This window comes from Rhinopithecus roxellana, chromosome 9, assembly GCF_007565055.1.
Source record: "Rhinopithecus roxellana isolate Shanxi Qingling chromosome 9, ASM756505v1, whole genome shotgun sequence".
NCBI lineage: Eukaryota > Metazoa > Chordata > Mammalia > Primates > Cercopithecidae > Rhinopithecus > Rhinopithecus roxellana.
Genome location: NC_044557.1, coordinates 17,649,489 through 17,657,202, shown reverse-complemented (window position 1 = coordinate 17,657,202; position 7,714 = coordinate 17,649,489).

The window sequence follows — 7,714 nt, the reverse complement described above, 5'->3', positions numbered from 1 at the left end:
TTATTTAGGCCTAGGAGAAAAACTGAATATCCCTAGACAAAAACTAGAAAGAAGCTACCTGAGAAACTGATTTATGATGTGTGGACACATCTCATGGAATTATCCCTTCCTTCTGATTCAGCATGGTGGTAATACTCTTTTAGGAGAAGCTGCGAAGGGACATTTGGGAGCTTACTGAGGCCTATATGTAAAAAAAAAAAAATATTCCCAGATAAAGGCTAGAAAGAAGCTATCTCTGAAACTACTTTGTGATGTGTTGGTTAATCTCACAGAGTTAAAATTTTCTTTTAATCCAGCAGACTGGAAACACTCTTCTTGGAGAATCTATGAGTGAACATTTGGGAGCCCATTGAGGTTTATGGGAAAAAAAAGAACCCCAGTTACAAACTGTAAAGAAGCTGTTTGTGAAAATGCTTTGTGATGTGTGTTTTCCTCTCACAGAGTTAAAACTTTCTAGATTCAAAAGGTTGCAAACACTCTTTTTGGAGTATCTGCAAAGGGACACTTGGAAGTCCATTGAGGACTATGGGGACAAACCAAATATTCCCAGATAGACACTGGAAAGAAGCTATCTGTTAAGCTGCTCTGTGATATGTCAATCCATCTCAAACAGTGAACTCTTTGTTTCAGCAGGTTGGAAACACTATTTTTTCAGAAACTGCGAAGGTATATTTAAAAGCTTATTTAGGTGTGGGAGAAGAATCGAATATCCCTAGATAAAAACAAGAAAGAAGCTACCTGTGAAAATGTTTTGTGATGTGTGGATACATCTCACAGAATTATATCTTTCTTTTGATTCAGCAGAGTGGTAACACTCTTTTTGGAGAAGCTGTGAAGGTACATTTGGGAGCTCACTGAGGCCTATACATAGAAAAAAGAATACTCCCAGATAAAAACTAGAAAGAAGCTGTCTCTGAAACTGTTTTGTGATGTGTTGGTTCATCTCACAGAGTTAACACTTTCTTTCAATCCAGCAGGTTGGAAACACTTTCTTTGGAGAATCTGTGAAGGGACATTTGGGAGCCCATTGAGGCTTAAGGAAAAAAAGAATAACCCGGGGCGGAGCAAAAGGCCGAATAGGAACAGCTCCAGTCTCCAACTCCCAGCGCGAGTGACACAGAAGACCGGTGATTTCTGCATTTTCAACTGAGGTACTGGGGTCATCTCACTGGGGAGTGCCAGACAATCGGTGCTGGTCAGCTGCTGCAGCCCGAACAGCGAGAGCTGAAGCAGTGTGAGGCATTGCCTCACCTGGGAAGCGCAAGGGGGAAGGGAATCCCTTTTCCTAGCCAGGGGAACTGAGACACACAACACCTGGAAAATCGGGTAATTCCCACCGCAATACTGCGCTTTAAGCAAACGGTCACACCAGGAGATTATACCCAAACCTGGCCGGGAGGGTCCCACGGCCACGGACACTCCCTCATTGCTAACACAGAAGTCTACGATCTAAACGAAACGGCAGCAGCGAGGCTGGGGGAGGGGCGCCCGCCATTGCTGAGGCTTAAGTAGGTAAACAAAGCCGCTGGGAAGCTCGAACTGGGTGGAGCTCACAGCAGCTCAAGGAAACCTGCCTGTCTCTGTAGACTCCACCTCTGAAGACAGGGCACAGCTAAACAACAAAAGGGGAAGGAGCAGAGGCCTGTGCAGACGTGAACGACTCTGACAGCTTTGAAGAGAGCAGTGGATCTCCCAACACGGAGGTTGAGATCTGAGAACGGACACACTGCCTGCTCAAGTGAGTCTCTGACCCCTGAGTAGCCTAACTGGGAGACATCCCCACTAGGGGCAGTCTGACACCCCACACCTCACAGGGTGGAGTACACCCCTGAGAGGAAGCTTCCAAAGTAAGAATCAGACAGGTACACTCGCTGTTCAGCAATATTCTATCTTCTGCAACTTCTGCTGCTAATGCCCAGGCAAACAGGGTCTGGAGTGGACCTCAAGCAATCTCCAACAGACCTACAGCTGAGGGTCCTGACTATTAGAAGGAAAACTATCAAACAGGAAGAACACCTATACCAAAACCCCATCATTTCGTCACCATCATCAAAGACCAGAGGCAGATAAAACCACGAAGATGGGGAAAAAGCAGGGCAGAAAAGCTGGAAATTCAAGAAATAAGAGTGCATCTTACCCTGCAAGGGAGCGCAGCTCATCGCCAGCAACGGATCAAAGCTGGTCAGAGAATGACTTTGACGAAATGAGAGAAGAAGGCTTCAGTCCATCAAACTTCTCATAGCTAAAGGAGGAATTACATAACCAGCGCAAAGAAACTAAAAATCTTGAAAAAAGAGTGGAACAATTGATAGCTAGAATAATTAATGCAGAGAAGGTCATAAATAAAATGACAGAGATGAAAACCATGACACGAGAAATCCGTGACAAATGCACAAGCTACAGTAACTGACTCGATCAACTGGAAGAAAGAGTATCAGCGACTGAGGATCAAATGAATGAAATGAAGCGAGAAGAGAAACCAAAGGAAAAAAGAAGAAAAAGAAACGAACAAAGCCTGCAAGAAGTATGGGATTATGTAAAAAGACCAAATCTACGTCTGATTGGGGTGCCTGAAAGTGAGGGGGAAAATGGAACCAATTTGGAATACACTCTTCAGGATACCATCCAGGAGAACTTCCCCAACCTAGTAGGGCAGGCCAACATTCAAATTCAGGAAATAGAGAGAACACCACAAAGATACTCCTTGAGAAGAGCAACTCCAAGACACATAATTGCCAGATTCACCAAAGTTGAAATGAAGGAAAAAATCTTAAGGGCAGCCAGAGAGAAAGGTCGGGATACCCACAAAGAGAAGCCCATCAGACTAACAGCAGGCCTCTCCGCAGAAACTCTACAAGCCAGAAGAGAGTGGTGGCCAATATTCAAAGTTCTTAAAGAAAAGAATTTTAAACCCAGAATTTCATATCCAGCCAAACTAAGTTTCATCAGTGAAGGAGAAATAAAATCCTTTACAGATAAGCAAATTCTTAGAGATTTTGTCACTACCAGGCCTGCCTTACAAGAGACCCTGAAGGAAGCCCTAAACATGGAAAGGAACAACCGGTACCAGCCATTGCAAAAACTTGCCAAAATGTAAAGACCATCGGGGCTAGGAAGAAACTACATCAATTAACGAGCAAAATAACCAGTTAATATCATAATGGCAGGATCAAGTTCACACATAACCATATTAACCTTAAATGTAAATGGACTAAATGCTCCAATTAAAGGACAAAGACTGGCAAACTGGATAAAGAGTCAAGACCCATCAGTCTGCTGCATTCAGGAGACCCATCTCACATGCAGAGACATACATAGACTCAGAATAAAGGGATGGAGGAAGATCTACCAAGCAAATGGAGAACAAAAAAAAGCAGGGATTGCAATCCTAGTCTCTGATAAAACAGACTTTAAACCATCAAAGATCAAAAGAGACAAAGAAGGCCATTACATAATGGTAAAGGGATCAATTCAACAGGAAGAGCTAACTATCCTAAATATATATGCACCCAATACAGGAGCATCCAGATTCATAAAGCAAGTCCTTAGAGACTTACAAAGAGACTTAGACTCCCATACAATAATAATGGGAGACTTGAACACTCCACTGTCAACATTAGACAGATCAACGAGACAGAAAGTTAACAAGGATATCCAGGAATTGAACTCATCTCTGCACCAAGCGGACCTAATAGACATCTATAGAACTCTCCACCCCAAATCAAGAGAATATACATTCTTCTCAGAACCACATCGCACTTATTCCAAAATTGACCACATAATTCGAAGAAAAGCACTCCTCAGCCAATGTGCAAGAACAGAAATTATAACAAACTGTCTCTCAAACCACAGTGAAATCAAACTAGAACTCAGGACTAAGAAACTCAATCAAAACCGCTAAACTACATGGAAACGAAAAACCTGCACCTGAATGACTACTGGGTACATAACGAAATGAAGGCAGGAATAAAATTGTTCTTTGAAACCAATGAGAACAAAGATACAACATACCAGAATCTCTGGGACACATTGAAAGCAATGTGTAGAGGGAAATTTATAGCACTAAATGCCCACAAGAGAAATCAGGAAAGATCTAAAATGGACACTCTAACATCACAATTAAAAAACTAGAGAGGCAAGAGCAAACACATTCAACAGCTAGCAGAAGGCAAGAAATAACTAAGATCAGAGCAGAACTGGAGGAGATAGAGACACAAAAATCCCTCCAAAAAATCAATGAATCCAGGAGTTGGTTTTTTGACAAGATCAACAAAATTGACAGACTGCTGGCAAGACTAATAAAGAAGAAAAGAGAGAGGAATCAAATAGACGCAATAAAAAATGATAAAGGGGATATCACCACCGACCCCACAGAAATACAAACTACCATCAGAGAATACTATAAACACCTCTACGCAAATCAACTAGAAAATCTAGAAGAAATCCATAATTTCCTGGACACTTACACTCTTCCAAGACTAAACCAGGAAGAAGTTGAATCCCTGAATAGACCAATAGCAGGCTCTGAAATTGAGGCAATAATTAATAGCCTACCAACCAAAAAAGTCCAGGACCAGATAGATTCACAGCTGTATTCTACCAGAGGTACAAGGAGGAGCTGGTACCATTCCTTCTGAAACTATTCCAATCAATAGAAAAAGAGGGAATCCTCCCTAACCCATTGTATGAGGCCAACATCATCCTGATACCAAAGCCTGGCAGAGACACAACAAAAAAAGAGAATTTTAGACCAATATCCCTGATGAACATCGATGCAAAAATCCTCAATAAAATACTGGCAAACCGGATTCAGCAGCACATCAAAAAACTTATCCACCATGATCAAGTGGGCTTCATCACTGGGATGCAAGGCTGGTTCAACATTCACAAATCAATAAACAAAATCCAGCATATAAACAGAACCAAAGACAAGAACCACATGATTATCTCAAGAGATGCAGAAAAGGCTTTTGACAAAAGTCAACAGCCCTTCATGCTAAAAATGCTCAATAAATTCGGTATTGATGGAACGAACCTCAAAATAATAAGAACTATTTATGACAAACCCACAGTCAATATCATACTGAAGGGGCAAAAACTGGAAAAATTCCCTTTGAAAACTGGCACAAGACAGGGATGCCCTCTCTCACCACTCCTATTCAACATAGTCTTGGAAGTTCTGGCTAGGGCAATCAGGCAAGACAAAGAAATAAAGGGTATCCAGTTAGGAAAAGAAGAAGTCAAATTGTCCCTGTTTGCAGATGACGATTGTATATTTAGAAAACCCCATTGTCTCAGCCCAAAATCTCCTTAAGCTGATAAGCAACTTCAGCAAAGTCTCAGGATACAAAATTAATGTGCAAAAATCACAAGCATTCTTATACAACAGTAACAGACAAACAGAGAGCCAAGTCATGAATGAACTTCCATTCACAATTGCTTCAAAGATATTAAAATACCTAGGAATCCAACACACAAGGGATGTAAAGGACCTCTTCAAGGAGAACTACAAACCACTGCTCAGTGAAATCAAAGAGGACACTAACAAATGGAAGAACATACCATGCTCATGGATAGGAAGAATCAATATCGTGAAAATGGCCATACTGCCCAAGGTTATTTATAGATTCTATGTCATCCCCAACAAGCTACCAATGAGTTTCTTCACAGAATTGGGAAAAACTGCTTTAAAGTTCATATGGAACCAAAAGGAGCCCGCATTGCCAAGACAATCCTAAGTCAAAAGGACAAAGCTGGAGGTGTCACGCTACCTGCCTTCAAACTATACAACAAGGCTACAGTAACCAAAACAGCATGGTACTGCTACCAAAACAGAGCTATAGACCAATGGAACAGATCGGAGTCCTCAGAAATAATACCACACATCTACAGCCATCTGATCTTTGACAAACCTGAGAGAAACAAGAAATGGGGAAAGGATTCCCTCTTTAATAAATGGTGCTGGGAAATTTGGCAAGCCATAAGTAGAAAGCTGAAACTGGATCCTTTCCTTACCCCTTATATGAAGATTAATTCAAGATGGATTAGAGACTTAAATGTTAGCCCTAATACCATAAGAACCCTAGAAGAAAACCTAGGTAGTACCATTCAGGACATAGGCATGGGCAAAGACTTCATGTCTAAAACACCAAAAGCAACGGCAGCAAAAGCCAAAATTGACAAATGGGATCTCATTAAACTAAAGAGCTTCTGCACAGCAAAAGAAACTACCATCAGAGTGAACAGGCAACCTACAGAATGGCAGAACATTTTTGCAATCTACTCATCTGACAAAGGTCTAATATCCGGAATCTACAAAGAACTCAAACAAATTTAGAAGAAAAAAAAAACAACCCCATCAAAAAAGTGGCCAAAGGATATCAACAGACATTTCTCAAAAGAAGACATTCATACAGCCAACAGACACATGAAAAAATGCTCATCATCACTCGCCACCAGAGAAATGCATTTCAAAACCACAATGAGATACCATCTCACACCAGTTAGAATGGCAATCATTAAAAAGTCAGGAAACAACAGGTGTTGGAGAGGATGTGGAGAAATAGGAACACTTTTACACTATTGGTGGGATTGTAAACTAGTTCAAACATTATGGAAAACAGTATGGCGATTCCTCAAGGATCTGCAACTAGATGTACCATATGACCCAGCCATCCCACTACTGGGTATATACCCAAAGGATTATAAATCATGCTGCTATAAAGACACATGCACACGTATGTTTATTGCAGCACTATTCACAATAGCAAAGACTTGGAATCAACCCACATGTCCATCTGTGACAGACTGGATTAAGAAAATGTGGCACATATACACCATGGAATACTATGCAGCCAAAAAAAAGGATGAGATTGCGTCCTTTGTAGGGACATGGATGCAGCTGGAAACCATCATTCTTAGCAAACTATCAGAAGAAGAGAAAACCAAACGCCGCATGTTCTCACTCATAGGTGGGAACTGAACAATGAGATCACTTGGACTTGGGAAAGGGAACATCACACACCGGGGCCTATCATGGTGAGGGGGGAGGGATTGCATTGGGAGTTATTCCTGATATAAATGATGAATTGATGGGTGCTGACGAGTTGATGGGTGCAGCACACCAACATGGCACAAGTATACATATGTAACAAACCTGCACATTATGCACATGTACCCTAGAACTAAAAGTATAATAAATAAAAAAATAATGAAAGAAAGAAAAGAAATATGAAGAGTAGTAAAAAAAAATTTTTAAAAAAAGAAAATACGAAGAAGATATATGTGAAACAGCTTTGTCATGGGTAGATTCATCTCAGAGAGTTAAATCCTTCTTCTGAATCAGCAGGTTGGAAAGACTCTCTTGGAGAATCTGCAAAGGGACATTTGGGAGCCCACTGAAGGCCTATCGGGAAAAAATGAGTATCCCCAAAAAACTACTAGAAAGAAGCTATCTGTGAAACTGTTTTGTGATGTGTGGATTCATCTCACAGAGTCAAATGGTCGTTTTATTCAGCAGGTTAGAAACACGCTTTTTGGAGAATGTGTGAAGGTGCATTTGGGGTCCCATTAAGGCCTGGGGGGAAAACCGAATATTTCCAGGTAAAAACTATCTGGAAGGAGCTATCCGTGGAACGACTTTGTGATGTGTTTATTCACCTCAGAGTTAAACTATTTTTTTTTCTTTTTTGTTTTTTGTTTTTTGATTCAGCAG